A 27,566-nucleotide genomic window follows, 5' to 3' on the forward strand; every position below is an offset into this window, starting at 1 on the left:
GTCATATTCCAGCGATCACCTATATATTAAAAGGAGCCTTCGTAGCTCATTTGGTATAGATGAGCCCTTTGGTTGGAAAGATTCGGGTTCAAATCCCGTCTGTGAGAGAAATCTTTATCGGGTATTTTCAATCAAATAGTGAGTTAGCCGATCACATACGGCGGTAAAGGGTTTTCATCCATCAAAACAAGCCAACCTGTCCCGTGAACACAAATCTACAGACATAAATACTTGCCCTTAGGGAATGCAGCGGTGGAATGGAAAAGGAGGTTGCATTAATTACCTAAATTCCTAATGAGGGGACTCAACCCATCTTGGATGGACCAGAATTAGATGAGTAGATAAAAAGGCAAAGTGTATTTTATTATAGATATCTATTGTCTTTGTTATAGACAGAATATTACCATTATCTTTCTGCAATAAAAAAGACCCCAATGCTCTATATACGTCAGTAGTTACTTTTGCAATCGTTTTTTTTTTTTTTTTTTGCTAGATGGGTGAAGCAAGAATGCTTTCCAAATTCCCCATTATCTCTAGATGAAAATTTATGAAATGTATGAATGGGATGTTAATAAGCTATAGGCTCTGGTCTTGGCGGGATAACGGCAATAGCCGATCCTCAGTTAAAAGTTCATTGGCTACAGCATTACCATCCATTACTCTCTGTGAAAATGAAATTTATCAAACGTTTTTATTTTATTTGTTTATTTTTTTTTTTTTTTGGCTAGATGGGTGAAGCAAGAATGCTTTTCATATTCCCCGTTACCTATAGAAGAAAATGTATGGATAGGATGTTATCGAGCTATAAGCTCTGGTCATGGCGGGTCAAAAAAACCGATTGCAAAAGTAACTACTAACGTATATAGAACATTAGGGTCTTTTTTTATTGCAGAAAGATAATGGTAATATTCTGTCTATAACAAAGACAATAGATATCTATAATAAAATACACTTTGCCTTTTTATCTACTCATCTAATTCTGGTCCATCCAAAATGGGTTGAGTCCCCTAACAGCAATAGCCGAGCCTCAGTTAAAACTTCATTGGCAATAATTAAGTAAAGCCAACTAAAAAAATTAGTTTGGACGATCCCTAGACCACTCCATAGTGACCGAAAGACTGTCCAACTCAGCGTTGGCTTCACTCAGTGACGGGCTCCCCCACCACCGAGCAGAACAGCTGATATTCCAGAGAAAGGCATCCACCAACAAAGCCCCTCAAGCTGGCCGTGCCGGAGGAAACCGTCCCCGGAGACTCAATACGCACTCCCAGTCAAACCTCCCAAAATCTAAGCCCCCCCCCCCCCCTCATCGGAAGCGAAATTCGGGAAGAAACCTGAGAGAGCAAAACTCTCGCAACTTTGCGTCCATTTAGTCGCCTCTTACGACATGCTTGGATTTGCATTGAAGCTATTCTTATCCCGGCCACCACACGGGGACCCCTAACGACAATAGCCGAGCCCAGGTAAAACTTCATTGGCTACAATATCGCCATCTGTTACCCTCGGAATTCCATTTTTGTAAAGTCCTTATAAGGACTGGCTTAAAGGGGCGAAGCAAGAATGCTTTTCATCTTCCCCGTTACCTGTAGAGGAGACAGTATAGGAATAAGGTGTTATTGAGCTATTAAAGCTCGAATCATGGGAGGAGGGTAACAGCAATAGCCGACCCTCAGTTAGAACTTCATTGGCTGCAGCATTGCCATCCATTACCCTCCAAGGGTATTAATCACCGCATTCCATTGGTGGAATAATCATCGATTATTCCACCAAACCTGAAGCCATTCATTTTTGTAAAGCATATCAAACAGTAACTCAAATAGTAAAAGCATCTAAAAAGAATAAAAATGGTTAAGTAAAATTGAAGAATAAATTCTAAAAATCTTCTATCTAGTTTTAATTTAAATTGTACCTTGCACTATATGTTGTTTTCATTTCGATTTAATACAAAACTATTAGTACTATTAATATATTATTTGATTTATGACCTTCGCTCCAAATATCTTCAAACTAAAATCTACGAACGAATATAAAAGTAAATCTAAAAATGAATTTAAATGAAGGTGATAATGGAAGGATTATTATGCAGAGTTAAACTGCTCCCTCCTTACTCAGGTAAGTGAAAATAACTAAATACTTAAGGAGGAAAATATTATTATTATTTTTTTTTTTCAATCTCACTGTTTCTATTAAATAAACCACTAGGTGGGAATTAGAACTCTGGGAATTAAACTAATCTAAGAAAATTATTTTTCTTAGATTAAATACGAATCCAAAATTTGAAGGAAGGAGTATTTCTTGGAGTACGAAGAGGTTAACATTTAGAAAATTCTTTCCCATTCTTGCAGACTTTTTGTTGTTTGCAGTAGTTGTGTAAATACAATTGTGCAAGAACAGGTCCAGTGATGGAAATAATAATTAGACTCTATTGACCATTACTTTTGACAAATGGGCCGGAGATGCTTTGGTCCCACGAGGAAAAGCGGGAAAACTAATAATGGGAGCCTAATTCTGACTTATATACCCCATCTTATCTTCTCATCGGCTACATACACGATAAATTATTACGGAGGTATCGAGAGTTCTTCCTGCTTCCACTCCATGGCCTTTGGCGGCAATGTCGAGGACAAAGACGAGAAGGGGAAAAAAGGTCAGAAGTCAAGGTGGTTCGGGCCAAGATGATAGGATAGCTCTTCCCGCTCTTCTTTATCCATTAGATGTTAGCAGTGACCTCTGGAGAGTCACTCTACGATGGCTCTTTAATGATCGATGAAGAGGTTTCCTTAGGTGCAGGAAGAGACGATCTCTTAGTCGACAAGAGATCCTTCCTCTTCGCTTATGTAGACCATAGCATCTTTCTCTCACTGTTACGCAACATGGAGTATCCACTACATTGCGAGGGATTGAGAATTAATCTGTAGTGGCCTTTCTGCTATACATTGATGGACATAACTTCTATTATCGACATTAAACAAATTTCTATTTGAAAAGAGTTTCATTGTAATAGATCACAGTCAGTCCTTATAAAAGCAACTAATTTTGCACCGGGAATTAATTAAAAAAACGTTCGATTTAGAGTATGAAATCAGAATCCATGCTGCATCATTATAAGCAAACAGTAACCCAAATAATAAAAACATGTAAAACGAATAAAAGTGATTAAGAAAATTTGAAGAATAAATTCTAAAAATTAGTAAATCAACTTTAATTTAAATTTTAATTTTCACTATATTTTCTTTTCATCTCTATTTAATACAAAACTATTACTATTATTAATATATTATCTGTTTTATATTATAGTATATTTGTAGCCTTCGTCCCAAATATCTCCAAGCTAAAATCTACAAACGGATCTAAAAATAAATCTAAAAATTAATTTAAAAACGGATCACCAGCTTTTTATAAATCAAATTCTAAAAAATAATCAACTTTTTAAAATAAAAAGTACTCCACATAGGTTATTTCTTTCATTTTAGAGTTGGGCGCAATGAAATAATGTCAGTTATTTTCACTCCTATCAGTTTATAAAATATTTCATTCTGAATTAGTAACAGTGGAAACATATCCTAGCGGCAAAACTGTTGTCGGATGATATGGTAATCAATCGACCGTGAGATGCGGTGATTGATTCATTCAATGCAATACACTTGGAGGGTAATGGATGGCAATGCTGTAGCCAATGAAGTTCTAACTGAGGCTCGGCTATTGCTGTTACCCTCCTGCCATGATCAGAGCTTCAATTGCTCAATAACACCTTATCCCCTACACTGTCCTCTAGAGATAACGGGGAAGATGAAAAGCATTCTTGCTTCGCCCCTTTAAGCCAGTCCTTATAAGGACTAATAAAAAATATCCTAGCGAAGAAAAAGATAGATAAATTGCTATCTCACGGACGAATATATTATTGGCGTAAGAGATAATTCAAAAATACACGCAATTTTCTTAATGATCGCCACTTATAGATTAAGATAGTTTTGTATTCAATAGTAAATTTATGTCATCCATCAAATTTGTTGTTACCCAGTTTGGCAGGTGGCATTGCTTCTCTTTCCATCCCATAATATTTACATATTACGAATAACAAAAACATGGCATTCTGGTCCATTATTTATAAAAAAAATCAATTTCTGTAACACACATCTCTATTATGTATACAGCGTACAAAATTCTTCCTTTCACTAGCAGCTAAGAAACAAAAGTTCTTTTCTTATGGCAAAGCAAACCACATACAAAAATGCACATTTCTTAAGTAAATTGTGTTCAAGTCAGGAAGCAACCGAAATGAACAGAATTAATTTTTTTATAACGAATGATGAAGAGAAAAATGGCCATTTTAAAGACATTATTTTTCCAGATGCTGGCTTTTCTTTCGTCTACCAATCATCCACCCCTCTTTCAACATTCATAGAAAGCCGTTTCTAAAACAAACATTAAGTATAACCTGAAAGAAATGAAAGAAAAATTCAATCCGTGTTCTTGCGGGAAGAGATGTTTCCGAAATTGAAAGAATCAGCAAAAATAAGAGAAAAACTTGCAGATTTAAAAAATATCCTTTTGAATAATAGATTGTATGCATGCAGTACAGTAAGCAGAAAACTGTTTTTTTTTTCTTCTTCCCCTTGATAACGAAAAGTCTACGATAACATATGCCAAATAGAAATGCGCTGACGAAATCGCAGACAAATAGTATTCACCGAACAGAAAGGTCGTTTTAGATAAAGGAACTATTATCATTTTTGTAAATTGAAGGAAGAAAAGGGCGAAAGCTTTATCGTCTTATTTGCCACATTCTTCTCAAGTATAGCAGATTTTAGGAGGAAATGCTAACGATCCATTAAAGAATGAAAACTCCTGAATATCTTCTTTATATTATTAATAATTTTATAGAAATAGATCTGTTTATTCTGCTTCATATATCGACTTGGTCATTTGGCTATTTACATCAAACAATTATTATTACGTCACACTGGCAAGACGTAATAATTACAGTTTAGTTTGAGTGACAACAATAAAGTTGGAAAGTGACAATTGTTTATAAACGTCACAGAACCAATGAAATTGCACGCTTGATGTTTATTGTTGCGTTATGTATGCGAGATCTTCAGGCATGAAACATTTCAAAATACAGGTTGTATGTTATTGATTTCGAGCAATACTTCATTCTAAAAGGAATAAATATTTACGCATTTCATGATAAGACCTAAAATGCGAAGTATCCCCAAACCTGAGTTAGCTCACATGTCTTCTAAGGCGAAATACAGGTGTCGCTCACCCTAATTAAAGGGGTGGATGCATGGTTCGACTAACTTCGGAATTTTGTATACGTCGTTAAAAGAAAGCTATTATATATTTAAGAAGCATTCGTGTCGTGCGAATATTAAGAATCATATCAAAATCATCACGCTAGCATGCTATGCTCTATTTCTATCGCTGCAAACGTATTTATGCGGATGGTTCACGCTGTACTCAACAATCCAGTTGATAGATTGAACTGATCAATTGACAACGAGCGCCACATGGTGATGAAATCCAGTACTATTTTTCCATTGTGTTTTGCATACTCCGCAAATCACTATATTTTTATTTTTGTTGCAGATCTAAGGTGAAAGAACATCACGGTCTCAGTAGATTAATTCATGCAAATTAGTTATTACACGGAAGATATAAAGGGAACAAGTAACAATGTGTTATATTGTTAATTCGACGGATCACTGTGTAATAATAATTCTAGTTTTGTGCCTACAATACTTTGGGCGCCATCTATCAACAACTAACAGTAAAACATCCAACAATATGCAATCCAATTAGTGTCTGGTTAATATATTCTCGAGCCTATCTTTACGGAGTTATTTGTACTCGATTAAAAATGCAGACAACGAACTTTTTTTTTTTTTTAAAGAGGCATCCTTAAGGATTGCACCTTCTTGAGGGTGGCCAAAGTTAGTGTATCCTTGACCTCATATGCAAAACATTGTGTTCGTCTACATCAAATATATATTACAAATGGGTATAGAGGAGTAGTGCGTGCACTAAGCAGAAGAATACACATGGCGTGCAAACTGAAAATGAGAAATACGATCTCCTCTTCCTCCCCTCCCCCTTTTAAAATATTTTTTTTCCCTTTCTTAACTAGTGGTTGGTCGGTCGATATTTTTGTACAGAAACACCGCATAATTCTTTAAACTAAAAACTCATTCAATTTCTTATCCACGATATTGCAATCTTGGACAAACGCTTGCATTTGTAGCTAAATAAGGATTCCCTAAGCTAATGTGTGCCGATTGAAAGCACGCGCTCAACAAAATCGATTTCTGCGGAAATAAGTGAATCTTATTATTCTAAGTTTAAAAAAAAAAATGTCGACCACACTTCGCTATTTGTAGTATTTTCATATTCAAGCTGGTATTTTTATTTCGATCTCCATTTAGGGACTTGGTCTTTCTTTTATGCATTATAATATCTGGAGGTTATTCTTCTATTTCCCGGAAGCCAGCCTTGGCTCTAGGGTAGAGAGAGAGCGAAATCGCTTACAGAAAGATAAATAGGCAGCACACTGTCAAGTCAAACCCACTCTGCCATATGGAACTGTAAGCTATTTGTTCCACCCTTCTAGAGACAACAGAAAGCTGTTGGTTGGTTGCTAGGAAACAGAGAACGGGCGCCATTAGCATTGCAAAAGGTTAATCCTGGGACTGCATGGTAAACAATGGTCTCTTCTTTGTTTGAAACAAGCAGACGAACCATGGCTATGAGTGAGAATGTGAACGCTGTCATTATTTAAGAGCTTTTACAAAAGCAAAACTACACAAACTGTATTATTGCGTAATAATCCACATATGGCGTAACGAAGTCATTTCAGTAAAAACGTGTGACGTGTACGTCTATTAATAATCAATTAAATTACATTTGATACTTTATCAATATGAAATTAATGGCTCTGAAGTATATTAGTAAAAAAGTGGAAATTTAAAAGACTAAATAATTCGTTGGGGTATTATGTATTTTGGAATCAAAGTTCTCAGTGGCAACCAACATAATACAATGTTGATATGGCTAAAAAAATTATAAAGTGTATTTTTAGGAGGGGAGAAGATCTTGGCGACTGCAAAATCAACAATTTACAAACGTGTTTTAGACATGCATAGGGATATGTTTTTTAAACTAGTCTAATTCATATGAATTTTGAAGTAGGAGGTGGTGGTAATCTGACTTTAAAATTCGTTAAAACAATCCGGGTCACATCGGGATTCGAACCCATGATCTAATGGATCGCGGATTCACTCACTGTGGCCCACCCCAAAAGTCTAATCACCATGTAACCGAAGCCGGATTCATTGTTCGCATATCGTGTACTTCAAGTTTATTTCCTAGGTTTGAAAAAAAACGCTGAAGTTAATAAGACACGCTATTTTTGTTTTCGTTCGAGACGGAACACGAACCCTACAACTTTACAACCCAGCTACACAGATTCGAAATCCCGTGTTTTTAAATTCAGTCCTTAAAGTGATGGGTTTAGGGAGTTTGCGGAGCTCGTTCCCTGGAAAAGGAAATGAAGGGCAGAATAAATCACAATATCTGGGAGATCAGAATAGGATTTCTGATTTTTTTAAAAAATGAACTATTATTATCAATGCCACTAAACCCGCATTTATTTTCCTTTATAGTTCTTATATATTTCATCCCAATTATTTTACGAATTCCTTTAAACTTTGCTTGTAAGCAGTTCTCATTCCAATTCGAACTTTCATTCTTTTATTTAATCTGGCTGGTTGTGAGGGGTTGGGAAAAAACGATACCTCCCCCCCCACCACTATCACTAACTAATCAAATTAACAAATTTTATATTGATATCGAAGTCAAAGAATCATTTGGGGGAAGACAGGATTCAACTCCCACAATTTTTTTTTTTTTTTTAAATAACGACCGTCCACGATTTATCTTTTGATGTGCAAGTCAAATGATATTAATGCTCAGTTCTCCCGCTGTCCCCAATAATTGCAACAGATGGTATTATGTACACTTTATCATGCCTCCTCGTGATGCGTGCACCAATAAATCACCAGCACTTCTCAATACACGTGTAAAGTTAAATGCAGGACTGTAAACAGCTCACACTGCCTGCATTACCAAGAAACAGCTGCTGGGTCATCTTCCACTTAACGGAAAACCTGTTTTCGGCATTGACCTTGTCTGCCACTTTCCGTTTCTCTGGACCACACGCATGCTGCAGCAGCATCTCCTGGTACGATCCACTTACACCCTACTTGAAAATTTCACCCGCCATTGGAATAAAGCATCTGGAATGAGTGGAACAAAAGGAGATCCGTAAACATCAAAGGCAGCAATATTATCCGCGTTAGAATACGTTATTATTATTGTAGCGTCTCGTCAGAAGGGGAAATGTCACAATAAGATTCATAATTAACGGTGCTCACTGGAGATTGGCCCCCCGTTCAAAAAAAAAAAGAAAAGAAAAAAAAGAAAAAAAGAAAAAAAAAGCGGCAATAGCCTCTGTTGACTTTTTCGTCCTTGAAGTCTGCTTACTGTTCGAAGGCAAATCGTGTACCTGAAAAGTTAATTCAGACAGAAAAATAAACCCGCAAGAGTTGTCTGAGGTAAGAAGACATGGTTCTTAACTGTGAATTTCAAAAAGAAATTCATATATGATGAAATGCTGAAGATACTGAGCAATATGCAAATTAATGGAAAATATGTGGGAATACGGTTATTTAATATCATGATAAAACCAACTCACCCAATTCACTTATTGATAGGCTTCGTCTTTATATAATTGTGCAACACAGTGAAATATTGTTAACTGTGATCAGGTGACACGTAAAAATTTTCGATTCCAATATTGTCATTTTTTAATCATAAGATTATGATTTAAATTTAGTGTCAAATAATAAAGAAACCTCTTTTCTCCCAAACAGCCTTTATAAAGGTTTGATATATATAAACGTTTCAGACCTATAATAGAATTATGTGATAGTAGATAACTCAATTTAATCTGCAGAAATCACATACAATTCTTAAATCCAAGCTTCTCAATAATGTGATGCCTCTATTAGTATTAGTTTTATGAATTATTGCAAATGGTGTTGCGAATATCATTTAAATAACCAAGTGTTTAAACAATTAACAAAAAAGAAAACAATAAATAAATGTCACATTTTAATGAATTCAAGTTATTATATTTGAAATTTTAAAAACTAATGGCTTACACAAAATTCAAAGAATCAAATACAATGCACATTATTGCATACTAATTTTATTATGTTTTTTCCCCTCTTCTTTCAGTTATTCTGAAATTCCACTTAACACGCCACGGTATGCACCTTCAGAAAGAACAGCACTCCGTATTTAATTACGGACTTAAATTCTACTGCCTCTAGCTTAAACTTGTTTTTATTCAGCGAATTCAGTCAGCTATTAAACATTTTTTTCACACGTATTGTCGTCACCAGCCCGCGATGTTCTTCAATAATTCGATTTATAATCGTCTGTTTCAGAGTTTACATTTAGACAACTTCAAGGAATAATTTTGTGTGTTTTCTATTATTTTGCAATGTCGAATAATTAGTTTATCTCTCTGTGTAACAGAATTCATTACGTCTAAATATTTAATAGCAGAATTTCCTTATTTTCTTTTAACAGAATGGATTTTAATAGAATTCAATTAATTATTGTTTGAAGCGTCTGGAGGTTTTTTTGTTCAGTTGTTTGATGATGATAATAATAATAATAAAACTAGTCAAAAGGAAATTTAATGAGATATTTTCTAGGCAATTCTATATATTTTAACCTGACGTGATTTAAACTCTCGCTCTTACCAATCTTGCAAAAATTATTTGATAAGTAAACCAGTCTGAGGAGTATACTCAACAATGAACTGTAAAATGAAGTAATTTGGCTAATGAAATAATGATCACCTAATTCACTAAATGAAATTCTAGTGTATGTATGTACAGTATATATACATACTGTACATACACTAGAAACATCAACATTATATATAACATATAGAATATTAAAGGAAGTGTATTTAGTATAAAAATACTTAAAAATGTTTTCTAGATTACAAAAATTATTTAACGCATAACAAGGTTTAATAATACACCTTTTATTTATGAAGATTCTACAGTATGAAATAAGACACTAGTATGAGACAAATATATATACATTATATTATAGTAGGAAAAAAAAAGTCCTTTTTAGGACTTCCAGGGTAACAAATGGCAATGCTGAACCGAGGAAGTAAACTGAGGTTCGGCTGTTGCTGTTATCCTGGGTGTGAGTTTTTGAGTTCGCTCCCTTAGGGTTTTTGCCTTAAGGGAGCGCCTTGAGTCTCCGGGGAAGGTGTTCTCCGGCAGGGCCCGCTGAGGGGTTCTTGTCGGTGAATTATTTTCCTCGGAATTTGAGCGGTTCTGCTCAGGAGTCGGGGAGCCCATCGGGGTGCTAGGATGGGGCGGCCGACACTGAGTGGAACCAACGCTGAGCGGTTCTGCTTAAACGGGGAGCCCGTCGGGGTGCTTGGACGGGGCGGCCGTCAATGAGTGGAACCAACGCTGAGACATGGACGGTCTTTCGCCCACTATGGAGTGGCCTAGAGATCGTCCGATTTTTTGAGATTTTACCCTTTACTTACTAATCAGGGTAACAAATAGCAATGCTGAACCGAGGAAGTAAACTGAGGTTCGGCTGTTGCTGTTATCCTGGGTGTGAGTTTTTGAGTTTGCTCCCTTGGGGTTTTTGCCTTAAGGGAGCACCTTGAGTCTCCGGGGAAGGTGTTCTCCGGCAGGGCCCGCTGAGGGGTTCTTGTCGGTGAATTATTTTCCTCGGAATTTGAGCGGTTCTGCTCAGGAGTCGGGGAGCCCATCGGGGTGCTAGGATGGGGCGGCCGACACTGAGTGGAGCCAACGCTGAGCGGTTCTGCTTAAACGGGGAGCCCGTCGGGGTGCTTGGACGGGGCGGCCGTCAATGAGTGGAACCAACGCTGAGACATGGACGGTCTTTCGCCCACTATGGAGTGGCCTAGAGATCGTCCGATTTTTTGAGATTTTACCCTTTACTTACTAATCAGGACTTCCAGGGTAACAAATAGCAATGCTGAACCAAGGAAGTAAACTGAGGTTCGGCTGTTGCTGTTATCCTGGGTGTGAGTTTTTGAGTTCGCTCCCTTAGGGTTTTTGCCTTAAGGGAGCACCTTGAGTCTCCGGGGAAGGTGTTCTCCGGCAGGGCCCGCTGAGGGGTTCTTGTCGGTGAATTATTTTCCTCGGAATTTGAGCGGTTCTGCTCAGGAGTCGGGGAGCCCGTTGGGGTGCTTGAACGGGGCGGCCGACACTGAGTGGAACCAACGCTGAGCGGTTCTGCTTAAACGGGGAGCCCGTCGGGGTGCTTGGACGGGGCGGCCGTCAATGAGTGGAACCAACGCTGAGACATGGACGGTCTTTCGCCCACTATGGAGTGGCCTAGAGATCGTCCGATTTTTTGAGATTTTACCCTTTACTTACTAATCAGGACTTCCAGGGTAACAATTAGCAATGCTGAACCGAGGAAGTAAACTGAGGTTCGGCTGTTGCTGTTATCCTGGGTGTGAGTTTTTGAGTTCGCTCCCTTAGGGTTTTTGCCTTAAGGGAGCACCTTGAGTCTCCGGGGAAGGTGTTCTCCGGCAGGGCCCGCTGAGGGGTTCTTGTCGGTGAATTATTTTCCTCGGAATTTGAGCGGTTCTGCTCAGGAGTCGGGGAGCCCATCGGGGTGCTAGGATGGGGCGGCCGACACTGAGTGGAACCAACGCTGAGCGGTTCTGCTTAAACGGGGAGCCCGTCGGGGAGCTTGGACGGGGCGGCCGTCAATGAGTGGAACCAACGCTGAGACATGGACGGTCTTTCGCCCACTATGGAGTGGCCTAGAGATCGTCCGATTTTTTGAGATTTTACCCTTTACTTACTAATCAGGACTTCCAGGGTAACAAATGGCAATGCTGTAACCAATGAAGTTTTAACTGAGGCTCGGCTATTACCGTTACCCAGCAATGACTAGAGCTTTTTAGCTCAATAACACTCCATCCACACAGATTATCTTCATTCAGATGACGGGATAAAGAGTCAAGGACTCAGTCCATCGCCCAGTTCTTTTAAGAACTTTAAGAACAAATATATATATAGGATGAGTTTCGTGGTGATTAATACCTTTGGAGGGTAATGGATGGCACTGCTGCAGCTAATGAAGTTCTAACTGAGGCTCAGCTATTGCTATTACCCTCCTGCCATGATCAGAACTTTAATAGCTCAATAACACCTTATCCCTACACTGTCCTCTACGAGATAACGAGATAAAAATAAAAATAACAACTATATATATAGGTGGATGTTGGAAGATCGACCGTGAGATGCGGTGATTAATACCCTTGGAGGGTAATGGATGGCAATGCAATAGCCAATGAAGTTCTAACTGAGGATAGGCTATTGCTGTTACCCTCCTGCCGTGATCAGAGCTTTAATAGCTAAATAACACCTTATCCCTACACTACAGATGACAGGGAAGATAAAAAGCATTCTTGCTTCGCTCCATTAAGCCATTAATAAGGACTATAAGGACAACTATATATATATAGGAGGAAGAAGAAGGGGTCCGAGAAGAACATCCCAATCCTTTATAGGACTTCCAGGGTAGCGGATGAAGTTTTAACTGAGGCTCAGCTATTGCCGTTACCCTGCCATGACTAGAGCTTTTAGCTCAATAACACCCCATCCACACAGATTTTCTTCATTCAGATGACGGGATAAAGAGTCAAGGACTCAGTCCTTGACTCTTTATCCCGTCATCTGAATGAAGAGTCAAGGACTCAGTCCATCGCCCAGTTATTATAAGAACTTTAAGAACTGGGCGATGGAGTTCAGAGGCATGGCTATGTAACCAAAGTTGGATCTCCGATTCATCCTAAATGCTCTATAGCTGATGGTGATCCGCTGCTCATTTTACTGGTGAGATTTACCATGTCCAGTCATGATTCAAGAAATAGCTTAGAAATTATAGGCAAATTCGGGATTTCACAAAGTAATAACAATGTAACTTGAATTATCAGAAGAAATAATTCATTTTTCCCTAATGGTCAGCTATTTATCACTGCTCTTTCTAGTGTACCACTAGAGCCGTTTCCATATCCCCCCCCCCCGGCCTCGCACACTCCATCTCCGGTTCATCCTGAAGCATTTACCGCCTCTGTAATTATTGCCACAAGGAGACTGATGGTTCAGCAGTAAAAGTCATCCACTGCTGAGGGATAGTCAAAGAGAAGAAAAGCTACCGGACCAAATCTCCGTTTTCCAATCACGCACAATCAATAGGCGGCCGAGCTCCTGGAGCAAATACACCTCTTATCAGGTCGGTCGCGTTTTGACCCTTTGGCCAATTGCCTGACGTCAAGCGATAATGATCACTCTACTAAGCCTCCAAGAGAGTGATGTTCCTAGAGGGGGATCGAGAGGAATAGATAGTTAGGGTGCCGCTTAAAGGCAACCAAGGGGGAGGCGACTGAATACAAATGCAGCTCACGCATCTCCTCAACATTCACATCATACGTTCTTCATTATCCGATGCCGACATCCGAGTCAGTGACAGGAAAAGTATTCCATCACATGCAAAACTCCGCCCACCCTAGCCCGTTACAGTAAGGCATCGCAACCCGAGTTTTATTGGCGAGGGATGACGAAGAATAATTAACCGCGTTTTCATCGAATTAGATGATATCGTGTTGCTATAGAGATCTTGGCTGCTTTCCAAAAGTGACCCAAATATTGTAATTATTTTGGACACGTTACAAAAATATTGTGAGGGTAAAATGCGGCACACAGCCTTTGCCCGAAACTGTCGGTGAATAAGTGACGAGCATGTATGAGGTCAGGGCAAAATACACGAAAGGTTAATTGCATTTATGAACCAAGAGTGACAAAATGATAGCCATGTTTGATTTTAATAAGCTTTAGCGAGCGGTTCACGCGAGTTCCAGGAGTCAGCCAGCCAAGTGAAAAATTGAGAAGGGCTGAAGATTGGGAGATATTTAATTAAAACATCGAAGTGATAAGTGGGGATTAGGAGAAATCGCTCAAGGAAAAAAGGAAAACTAAAGAAAATCAGTTGGAAAGAAAAGATTAAAATTACAGAATGTGCTAGAAAAAGAAAGGGTAGCGAAGTGCCAAGCGAGATTTTCTTTTGATGAAGGAGAAAAAAAAGGTTTCAGAAAAAGATCCGTTTATTGTCGCGATGAATATAAATAAAACAAAAAGTACCAAACAAACAAAGAATGTATATTAATAGAAGAGATGATTCAGAAAGAATTGTTAAACAAAACAATGCATAAAAAATTCCGTACTCGCTGTCTTGGAGAAAGAGAGAAAAATATAAAGAAGCCCCTTAAAAATGAAAAGCGAACAAACACCAAAAAATTATCAGAATCTTTTAAATAAGAACTGTCAAGAGCTGACTAAAAATACGTACTGTTTTTAACGATATAACCACTAGGGATTAGCTGAAAAAACACAGTTTCTTATGACATCCAAGATCATTATTAAATATTTATATACAGTATTATTAAGTACACACCGTTAAACAATTATTAGAGAGAATTCGATATAAATATTCATCTAATTGTTGTTCATTTCCAACAAGCATATGACAGTATTAATAGAAAACAAAATTATGACACACTTCGGAATATCAGATAACCTAGTTAGCCTCACAAGATTAATGGAAAATTCAGATGCACAGGATTAAGATACAAAATGATTTCATAGATCCCTTTCCACTAGCTTAAGGATTAAAATAAGGAGATAGTCGTTTCAATGCTTTTTAAGTCGACGCCGAAACATTTATTATAAATTTATATATGATTAATACCATGAAAAATCAGTTAATTGGAACGTGCGAAAACTGAGAGCCTTGAAATAGAGAAAGTTGAAGAATATAAATCTTTAGGAATAACGGTTACTAGCCAAGTAGATTGGTGGTAGAAGCAGAGAATCGAATGAAGAGGATATCAGGTCTTTTATTTTCTCTCTTACGTGTATTCAAGGTCAAATGATATTCACTGGAAGTCTAAAGTGCAAACGGATAATTCGTCCAATTGTTACATGATGTGAAACCTGGATAACTGCAGAGAGAGTGGAGAAATTGATTTCAGCGTTTGAAAGGAAAATCCTTAGAAAAATATTTGGAGTAGTGAATGATAACAGTCTTCGAAGGGGGGGGGGTTAGTTACAACAACGGGTTTTACAAACTCCATATAACTATAATATAATATCTAGTTTAATCGCATTCAAAAAGTTTACAATTCTTTTTTTTTTTTTTTGTAAAAAGACCAAAAGGAAAGCCCAGAACAAGACATGAAAAATAGAAAATTCATTTGCAATATGCACGTTACATAAACAAAGTCCTTATCCTTATAAGGACTGGCTTAAAGGGGCGAAGCAAAAATGCTTTTCATCTATCCCGTTATCTGTAGAGGACAGTGTAGGAATAAGGTGGTATTGAGCAATTAAAGCTCTGATCATGGCAGGAGGGTAACAGCAATAGCCGAGCCTCAGTTAGAACTTCACTGGCTACAGCATTGCCATCCATTACCCTCCAAGGGTATTGGATTGAATGAATCCCAAGAGATTCTAACCCGCCAAATAAACAAAGTCGAAATATAAGAATTAAAATAATAATGATATATTAGTTATAAAATGGTGTATTGTTAAATCGATAAAAAGTTGATTACAAGTACAATAATTAGTGTTCATTTTAAAATATAGAAATATAATAATAAATTAATAATACGAGTTAAGAAAACAATGAAAGTCAATGTCAAAAATGGCGCGTTTCCTTTATTATATAAAAACACCATCATTCTTTATTTGAAATGAACCAGGAGTTTTTTTTTTCTAACGTACAATAATTTAGTTCAGTCTGTTTGTCATTAAAATAAATCGAAACTAGATTATTAGATAAATTTCAGTAGAGATAGTGAATACCACATTTTTGTTAAATTCCAAATCAGCCAAAAAGGAATTAATTTCCGAATAGTGTTTCTAAATTTTGATAATAAATATGAAAATAGAACCGATACTGAGTGAAAGTATTTCGGAGACGTTTACCCTAACTAGCCAATTTCATGTAATCTCAAACCAGACAGGAAGTTAAGAGTTTAATGATAATCATCATTAACTTAGAGTAGCAAAGCTCTTGCCTATGCACGTGGATTCAGGAATTGTGGGTGTGCCGGTGGACGAACTAAATAAGTTTTGACTTTTCTCCTAAGAGAATATTGTTTTAACTAAAGCTGACTTATCCAATACAGTTAGGTATAATTACAGTCAATTGAATATCTACCTTATGACAATTTTCGCTGCCATTAAATAGAAGCCCCGAAGGCACAATACTTTTTTTTAATGATTTACAAGCTTTTTTTTTTTCGAATGAAATTTGAGAAACAAATATCATAAATATAAGATAATTTGATGACTAGCATTATATTCGAGTATTTAAATAGAAGTGTTCAGCTCTTTTATAATTTTATAATATATATGTGGCTAGATGGGTGAAGCAAGAATGCTTTTCATATTCCTCGTTATCTGCAGAAGACAATGTATGGATGGGGTGTTATTGAGCTATAAGCTCTGGGCATGGCGGAGTAACGGCAATAGCCGAGCCTTAATTTATTTGCTTTTGTGTTTTAATTTATACATCTCTTATAAAAGCTTATAAAATGTTTATTTCTCTTTTTATTTATACCAATTAAATTCTGCAAATATATAGGATATTAGTACTGCAACTGGGTAGTTTATTTCATTTTGCATTATTTTTAATATGTCTGTTTTAAATATTTTTTTATTATTATTTTCAATGTTAGTATTAATATTAAATGTAGAAAGCGGCCATTTTCTTATAGAAAGACTATGCTCATATACAGTAAACCCTCGATTTAATGGACTAATAGGGACTAAGGGGTGTCCGTTAGATCGCGAATTTTTTAAAATAAAAATATCTGTAACATTATACTGCAGTTTTATCAATATTAGCACTGTAATAACAAAAACATTGTTTTACGCACAATTTTCACTTTTAGATAAGTTAATGTGAAGTTAACGTTCGATGTTGAGGCGCTTGGTTTAGGTAATCCTGCTTTGAAAAAACTATCAAGGTTTTATTTGAACTTTTGAATTCTGCTGGGTTTTTTTTATAATTAACTCCCGAAAATTACGAAAATGTATGCAATAAAACTGCCGCAGAAAGTCATGCCACGCGACAAAAGAACCAATTACAGTGCGATTGGTGTGATTCGTCCTAATCATTTGCCGAACATTTTTTTCGAGCGGTGACTCATTTATGTCGGCTAAATTACTACAGTGTTTTTCCAACATATGATGGGCTATTCGCCAAAATTTGTTAAAAATAACACGAAATTAACAACAAAAAATAACCTGTTAATTTAATTATAAGCAAATCCTGGTTAAAAGCATTTTAAAATTAACAGAGTGTTAATTTTCACGTGACATACGAACCGGAAATTTTGTTCGTTAAATCCGAAGTCCGTTAAATCGAGGGTTTACTGTATTAGAACATTGTTACATCGCTCTGGACAGAAAGTTATTAACTCAGGGAAAAATCGCTATTGTATATAACGGGATTCGTTCTATGACTTTCTATGTTTTATGTATTGGCTCAATTTCAATTTACGCAACTTCCTTCTACGAGGCCGGTGAAGAAAAAAGTGAAAGATAAGCACTCAGCCAGCGAGCTGTTTCTATATTATTACTCTGTTTACTTTAACAAGTATTTTGTCAACGACAGTAATTTGCGAGGTCGTCAAGTTAATGTGTTAATCTGATTAAGGAGAGACGTGTGGGAGACACATTTTGAGACGTGATACGATTTGAGGACGGAACAACCAACAGCAGCAAAAAGTGACAAGAAAAAAAAAAGATGGCGACGCATAAAACTAAAGTCGGGGAGAAGATAATGTAGACGTAGTGTAAGCTTACAAGATAAATATTTCAAAAGAAGAATAAAGAAAACATTAAAAAAACAGACAACTAAATATTGATAAATATAATAATATTAATTAAAAATTTAAATAATAAACGTTCTTTAATTAATACACCATTAGGAATATCATATAAATATACTATAGCATTGTTTTCATATAAACTCGGTGTGCTGAAGTTACAAGATCGACCTTCCAAAAAGACCCAAAACCAAAGCAGTCACAGCAAACCAACAAACCTATCCTACTGAACATAACAAGCCACTTAGGTGAAATGCTTGCTGAACTCCAACAAACCAACCCAACTCAAGAAGCCAAAGATATCATCTTAAGGCATACACAATCACTCTTTATGGAAATTCTTAATGGATAAATCTAAAAGAAAACCGAAATCATTACAAATTGTTTCATGGAATGCAAATGGTTTATCTGTCAAATTACAGGAGCTGCAGGAGTTTGCAGCAGAAACTCAAGCAGACATCATCCTCATAAATGAAACACATCTTCGTCCAAGTGACAAAATCAGAATCAATAGTTATAGCACTTACCGAACAGACAGATGCTTTGCTAGAGGTGGAGGCACTGCCATCTTTGTGAAAAGTAACATAAAACATAATTCAATAGCAGAACCCCAAACAGAACACATGGAAACTACAGGAATAGAAATACATATGGAAAATACAAGCAGCATTACGATATGTGCAGCCTACAACCCCCCAAATAAAAAACTCCTTGAATCTGACTTAGAGGTGATACTAAATACAGGCAGAGCAGTGATTATAGCCGGAGATCTTAATGCCAAACACTCAGTCTGGAATAGCAGAAACTCAAATATTAATGGAAGAATACTCAACTCTTATACCACTTCAAGAAATATAACAGTAATAGGACCCACTGAACCCACACATTATGGAGCTACCGGTCGTCCTAATGTACTAGATATAGCTATATTAAAAAACATAGCGCACAGCTATCAGATACAAGCAATCAACGACTTAAGTTCTGATCATAACCCCATCATATTACAACTAGGCACCATACAAGATATAACAGAAAACACCACCGCATTTATAAATTGGAAACAACTTCCCTCGGCCTTCCAGGAAAACCTTGGTCCAATACCGCATATAACATCTGCTGAAGATGTAGAAAAAGCAGTGAAGACTCTTGAAAAACAACTGCTGACAGCTATAACGCAAGTAACAAATATAACCAAATGTACACCATCAAATAAACTTCCACAGGATATAAAACGTCTTATCCAAGAGAAAAACAGATTAAGAAGACAATATCAGAGAACAATGGACCCAGCGGATAAACAAGCAGTCAATAGAGCAACAAACCAGGTTCGATATGCCCTAAAGGACCACCGTAACCAACTCTGGAATAACAAAATTCTCCAATTAAACACAGAGGATCAATCAATATGGAAAATTATGACATCACTCCGTTCAAAGCGTTTTACATTTCCTCCAATCCAAGGTGAATCTAATGTTGTCTACAACGACGAGGAAAAAGCTGAAGCATTTGCTGACAGTTTAGAAAAACAATGCAGCCCCAATTATATCAATACAGATATAAATTTCATAAGTAAAATTCACACCCAAGTGCGTAAAATAACTCAAAATGCCTCATTCCAATCCAATAACAAATCCGTGTCACCAACAGAAGTATATGAGATTTTAAGAAAACTAAATAACAAAAAGGCTCCAGGTCCAGATGGAATAACAAATAAGGTACTCAAGTTACTTCCTCGCAAAGGGGTTATGCATCTAGTAGATCATTAATACCATCTTCCGGCTAAATTATTTCCCACAACGATGGAAAATTGCCGACGTTTTCCTAATTCCCAAACCTGGGAAAAATACACAGTTTCCTGTAAATTACAGACCAATCAGCCTTCTTTCATGCATAGGTAAGATAGCCGAACGTGCTATTCTCACACGGCTTCAAGAGGCAACAGATATCAACCATATAATTCAAGATGAACAATTTGGCTTTAGGAAATATCACTCCACAACGCTACAAATTTACAGAGTTATCGAACATATAACCCAAGGGTATGAATGGCACCAACACACTGGCGCAGTTTTCTAGACATCACTCAGGCATTTGATAGAGTATGGCATCATGGACTAATTTTTAAACTACACGAAGTTGGTATTCCATTGCCACTAGTGCTACTTATCAAATCATATCTACACAACAGAAAATTTAAAATAAAACTCAACGGTATCAGATCCACGGAGAGGAGAATCACGGCCGGAGTACCCCAAGGCTCTCTACTATCTCCCCTACTCTTCTCCATATACATGGCAGATCTCCCCAAACTGTCTCCAGCTATCACCGCTCTGTATGCCGACGATACAATCATTATAGCCAGATCCCTCCGTCCACACCTGGCCACAATCAAGCTGCAGAGAGCAGTCAATGAATTGGAGGATTGGTACACCAAGTGGCGTATCGCAATTAATCCAAACAAAAGCTCTGCAGTACTTTTCACCAGACGTAAGGCAGAACCGAATACAAGCATACAAATGTTTGGTAAAATCATCCCTTGGCGCAATTCTACCAAATATCTGGGAATTCATCTTGATAGACGTCTAAACTTCAAGTCACATATGGATAGTGTTACCACTAAGGCAAGTCAGACTATAGCACAGCTATATCCACTTTTGAACAGGAACAGCTTCCTAAGCATAAGCAACAAAATCTTACTTTTCAAATCGGTAATCAGACCGCAACTAACTTATGCCTCTCCAACCTGGGGTCACACGACTAAAAGCAACATCAACAGACTTCAGATAATACAGAATAAATGCCTAAGAATGGCATTTAATGCCCCACGGTTCATCAGAAACATCCAGTTACATCAAGAAGCCAATCTTCCAGATATTAAGACCTACATGACAAACATTGCAGAGAAATTCTTCACAATCACGGATAATCACCCAAATCAGTTAGTTCGACAGGCAGCGGACTACAAGCCCTCAGATCGTTTCAAACATAAAAAACCGAAATCCTCCATCGCAAGAGAAAGCTGATACAGCCTCAATGCTCACAATGAGCGGGTAAATTACCCACAATAATCTCATCACCCACAATCTAAAATCCAGATGAAGGGATAAAGAGTCAAGGACTCAGTCCATCAACCAATTAAGTTCAAGTTCAAGTTCGGTGTATGAGGGGGCATAAAATCAGATGAAGGGATAAAGAGTCAAGGACTCGGTCCATCTCGCAAAGAAGTTCCCAGTCAGTGTATGAATTTCAAAAGGTACTCCTGGGTAGCAAAAAATCCTTACAACAAAGTCCTAAAAAGTCCTTTTTAGGACTTCCAGGGTAACGGATGGCAATGCTGTAGCCAATGAAGTTTTAACTGAGGCCCGGCTAATGCCGTTACCGAAAATAATTGACTAGAGCTTTTAGCTCAACAACACCTCTCCACACAGATGTTCTTCATTCAGATGAAGGGATAAAGAGTCAAGGGCTCACAGTTCATCTACCAGTCCTTTTTAGGACTCTTTCCAAAGAACTATTATTGTTCGCTTCTCTGAAGAGAGCTTACATCAATAGCTGATGGCCTGGCAGATGTTTCATACTTGGATTTCATCCGGGATCAGGGAGAAACATTTTGTACCTTTCTCGGGATTTGTTGAATTCTTGTCTGATTTTCTGTCATTCACTTCGTATGTTTTGATGATTAAATACTGATATTCGGAAAAGAATATTCTGCTATCTTTGTATGGGAGCGACTAATCCACCTTCAAATGAAAATACATTTTGAAAATTCCTCTCATCCTTGATGGATTAGAACACAGGACTAATTTAATAAAAGGAATAAACGTATTAGTAAATCATGGACTTTTAGTTTCTATCTCAACAGAAAAATATAAAAATTAACTGGTGAATCATTCTGCAGTGATAATGGGATACTTCACTAAAAACTGAACACACAAACGAAGTAAGAATCGAATACACTTACGGTGGCTGTGAGCGTGCGTGCTGTTGATATACAGAAGTTTGTAATTGGTCTGCTGTAATGCTTTCTTCAGTTCAAATAAGGTTACTGGACGTGATATACCTGCAATTACAGGTTATCGTAATCGCACAGATCCGGACACTCGCTGACCTTGCTGATAATTGCCGTTCACTGAACGTTGAAGCATGGTTGCACCTGCTCTCACTGTGCGAAAGGGATAGCGTTCTCTATTAGCATAGCACGCTTTGCAAACTGGTATGATCAATGTTTGCAGCACCTGGGACAACCAGGATGAAGACTATTTTCAGGCCAGAACCAGAATAATCCTAATTGAGACAAAAAAATTGTATCGCAGTAGCTTCAGTCACATTCGTAATGCCCATACCTGCTGCGAATGTGTATTTCTGTCATCGCCGCAGGGCCGAGGGACATCCGTGGTCAAGGAGTTCCGTATATCATTAGAGACGAAAATAATTCACACACACACACAAATCTAAGTTGTTTCCTTATAGAAGGTGGCGGCCGTGCTCCGATCAACAGTCAGCTATCAGAAGACATGACTTTTATTAATCCCTTGCTATGTTCGAAGTTGCCCGTGCACATTATTATGTTTAATGCCCGTCTCGTGCTGTTTGTCTAGATTTTATCTGTAATCACGGACCGACTTGGAAGTACGCAGTGTCTACTTCAAGTCAATTATTCCAGCCACGTCTGCTCTGACGGTACATTTGGGAAATGTAATGCAATAGTTCCGTGAACTTATCCTAGTTGATTAACCAGCAGAAGCTTTTTTAAATATATATTAAAAAGATTCAGCGATATTTATTTGCGTGTGTAGGCAGAAAACAGTCGCACAGTTGCTGGCGAATGAAGATGAAGAAACTCTCCAAATATGCGAACGTTCTCATTTAATGAGGTGTGTTCAGAACTGCCTCAGCATTTTCCACATCGACTCGATCTGGTGTGCTGGGGCAGAACCAACACTGCAAAGGAAGTATTGGAAGCAATCCAAGCCATTACGCTATGTTATTTGCGAGGTTATAGTGTTATCCAGCGAACAATCGAGTAAGTGCTAACACTTAGGGATTCATAAGTACATCTATCGACAAAAAATTCAACCTGCCAGAAAGTCAGCCGGCGATCAGGTTGCAGTACTTAAAGCGTGATTAGTGGAGAGAGAGAGAAATTCCTGGCTCTTGATAACGAACAATTATTCAAAAAATAATAATAATGTTGAAAAAAATTTTATTCCGAGATGTCAGAAGACTTAGTTCTCTGCTTCACTCTTTCGTTTCCTTTTAATTTATTTTTACAAAAATATTTTCAGCATTCATGTTTTTATTTATTTAAATCCTGAATTTATTAACAAAGCTAACAAGTGATGGTAAAAGGTTCGCTGGGAATCCAGAAAGCACTGTAGAGATATCGCAGAATGAGCGGGAGCATTAGCATGGAGGAACTCAACTTTCAAGCAGAGTTTTCGAGTAACTTCTGATGAAAACAATCTGATACTTGGAAAGGACTTCAGAATTCATAGTTCTCTGAATGTCAAAAGAAAAAAAAATCGAAATGAGCTTTTAAAACTTCAACAAATTAATGCCCATTCAAATGCTTGAATTGAGGTTTTTGTTTCTGTTATTGTAAGCAAGTTTTAGCATTTCTAAGAGCTTATTTTTCCCGGTTTGACAGCTGATGGCACACCTCAATACTTTTCGAAGTTTGCTATTTTTTTTAATGGGACGTAACAATTACGTAACAATTAATAGTACACGTGACAATGTACGATTTCTCACTATTGCCAAACAATTTAGAAATGAACGAAGAATGGCAAACACTGTTCACACTGGCTGTTGGAGCTTTCTACTGGCAGCAGCGCCGTCTGGTGGACTGTCCAGAAATCGTTTGATCACTTGGTATTTTGAACTATCATTACATCAGTGGACAATTTAGTCTCTTTAACCACATACTTCGAAAACAATGGATAAAATTTTAATAATCAAATAACTATGGGATAAAACTTTTCTTGAACATTTGTTAGAACTGATTTCTGTTAAATAAGTGCGAATCTGTTTTTATTTATTAGAGAAAACATCGAAAACAAATTCGAATATATGCAAATGAGACTGTTTTTTAGTTTGCCGATTGGTTTGTGTACACCACAATAAACAAATTGATGCTTGTTTTCTAAGAATGTATTTCATAGAATGGAAGGGGGGTAGTTTATTTTTACTGCAATGTAGTCCGGAAGATGTGGAAATAAATTTTCTTCGTAATTTAAAATTTCATTTAGAAAACATTCTTCGCATCTCTTTTTATTTACAAGCTTTGCTGTTTAATTATTTTGTTTCTGTGGTTGATACGAAGCAGTTCACAAATTCTGAATCATTCATCTTATGTCAACAGCCACGTGGGAGTGCACCGACATAAGAAATGTATTAAGATACTGAACCTTCCCTTTGCTCTTTTCCTCCATCATTTCTCAAGTATTCTTATGTTTGCAAAACTAGATTTCCTCGCATTTCATCCCCCCTTTGTGTGATAAATCTACACCTTACCGCTCCGTGTCTTGAGATTCTCAACCAACATCTTTTTAATTAATCTTCTCATTATATTCAGTTTTCTTGTAGCCTACATGGAACGAATTCATATACTGTAAAAGATCGTCATTCTTGTTCCAATCCGAACTTGTCTGACACCGGTTGGGCTTTTTCATCATCAGATTCTAAACGTCAAAGGTCAGCAAAGTCTTTTTTTTTTTATATAAAGATTGTTTGTTCATATTGAAACCCAAAAGTCTTAAAATGAACTGTATACATATTTCTTTATTATAAATGAAATCGATTTAGTTGTCTTTATGTCCCACAGGGACATAAGTATCAAGATTTTTCTATTTTCTTCTTGTTTTCTTAATTTAACCAGATGAATTTTTTTTTCAAGCTAACCTTCTGCATGCGAACGCCTAAGTACTTTCATTAGACAGTGGAGCTCTGAGCTGCTTTGTTCTCAGCTCAGAAGACAAGAATGAGTTATTATTTCAGCGGATGTTTGATCAGTACTGCCTTGTATCAGGTTTCAGATGTTAAGCTTTGTGCATTTTAGATTTGACAGATGATGTACGAGGATTTTGCACGTAAGGAAGTTAAATTGGTTTGACGTTCTAAATTCACACTCGACAGCGTTTCATATCTGTTTTTCGAAATATTATTGACGCATCTTAATATTAACTGATCTATGCGAAGATTTAGCAACACATGATTGTTCGCTTGGCGCACATGAGTGGGGTGCTGGTTCACACGCGCGATGGCATTAAATAGAAAGAGATACGAAGGGATCGAAGACAAGACTTACACTCGTGCCTCATAAGGAGCATGTTCATTATCCTTCAGGGTTGGGTATCCTTGACCTTTCTTCAAGGACAACAAGAATGCCTTTAAAAAGGAAAGGGGGTAGCTAACGTTTTCAGTGACGGTCCTGCCAACCTTAAGCATTCTCGTTTTCTTATATACGTGATCTGCACTTTGCTGTTGCATGTAGAAATCAATTTAAATGAGTGTGAAAAGGGCAATCGAAAATCGATGGCCCCTTTCTTTTTTGGTTTTTGCTCCTTCGGAGAAAAAAAAAGACTAATTTGTTCCTCAAAGCAGAGAGAGAGAGAGAGAAAGAGAGAGAAAGGAAATTAACGGCATTCTTAACAGGGGACTATCTCTACAGGAATGTTAAGCGCTTTTGCAGTAAATTTAGAATGAAATTAACAAAGACTGCAGTGTTGGTTGTTTATAAAAACAAGTTGACTCATAAGTTAATAATACTTCCACCCAGAAAGTATGACAACTTGCTATGAAATATATTCATCTATCAAGTTAGCCAATTCTCTCCAGGAATTATTAATCAGTGACAATTATCTTACTATATAACCATTTTTTTCTGAAAGAAGGCTTCTCTAGAAAGACAGAAGACTCCCATACATAACGGAGGACTTCTGTTTTTCATCGAATAAGAGAATTTCTATCTGGTGGTGACCCTGCGAACTCTACGAGGACTTTATTACTCCAACTAAAAAAGTTGGACGCTGGAATATGATTGTATGGGGAGAAGGGGGGGTCTAGTTCGTGGTATGGAATTAATCAGCTGATTTATATCGATACTGCGATGATGCCGTTCTCCCTGGACTACGCTGAGCCATATGTACTCAAGACGGACAGTACTCCCTCGCTGTTTCCGCAAACTAAGCCACAACGTATTTTGCTGAGACTTGGTTTGAGAATAACATCGCTTCCTTACGGCGCTCTCCCCAAGATCTGAGTGAAAAAAGCCTTAGGAATCGAAGGGTCACCATCACTTGTTAAATTCATGTGAAGAACGTGGTTAAATCTCCCATGAAATTTCTTGGGAATTTCGTAGGTCGAGCCGAAGGACCCAACATCTTTCCAAAAAGATCTTTGTATTTCGCGGGTGGTCCGATATTTCCGGTAACAGAGTATATCCACATGGCTCCTTTGATATGTGATTTTAGTAACAATCATCGATTTATTTCCCGTATCTCAGTTAGGGTTTCAATTATGCCAATTCGGGCAATCCTATGTTGCAAATATGTTGTACTCAATTTGAATTATTTGAGACATATGTGTTATAATTACAGTAAATAACTGAGTTTGTATGCATGCGCGTACGAGATACATGGACCACAATACCAGACATCCGTCTTCAAAAAGGGGGAAAAAAACTACAGTTTTTGAAACAAGAAAAGCTTTTGTACGGAACACTACATCTTAAGAAACGAGGAAATAAGAGACAACGAAATAACACAGTACAACTGCGTCCGTTTCAAAGACTTATTCATAAAATATAACTTCTATCGTTCTTATTAGGCCAAAGCATTTCTTTCAGCATTTGTAATATCGAAAATAACTTCTTCTGAGCCCCGATATCACTGAATGTGGTCACCCACTCACAGCTAAGTTAGATGCATGTTCTGCCTTCCTCAATACTGGGTGTCCACTTATATTGGAAATGCATGCATCGCCGCATGCATGGGCATTCATTATCCCTCTCTGTCATCTATTGTTGCACGTGTTATTAATCCATTGTTGGTCACATTATTAATTCATGATGGCCTTGTCATATCCGGGTACTTTTGTCATCCGTTCTCCTACTCATTATTCGGCATGTCTCACCATATCAGCGATCTTTTGTCGTATATTCTACCCCCCCCCACCCCCGTTCTTCCTCTGAATATTTCTAGTCGGCATCGCTGGGTTTCCAAGTTTCCCCTTCTTCGTTCGGTCGTGCACGACTAAGCTGGCTTAAAATGGTAATCGGGCAGTCAGTCGAGATGACTTTTCAAAGCCCCACAGTTTGTTCCGGTAAGAGGATTTTAAAATTTATTTAGTGATCGCAAATTGGGTTGATTGTATTCGCCCATCGATGAACTTGGGGATTTGGTAAAAGATACTTGACTTAAATGAATAGAAGACTAATTTTTAAACACAAGTTACTCAAAGAGGATTTTAAACTCGATATCCGAAACAGGATGCGATTACTACGCACACAATAGAAATGCTAATA

Source organism: Typopeltis vanoorti, chromosome 14 (assembly GCF_054136105.1).
Source record: "Typopeltis vanoorti isolate ZY-2024b chromosome 14, IOZ_Tvanoo_1.0, whole genome shotgun sequence".
NCBI lineage: Eukaryota > Metazoa > Arthropoda > Arachnida > Uropygi > Thelyphonidae > Typopeltis > Typopeltis vanoorti.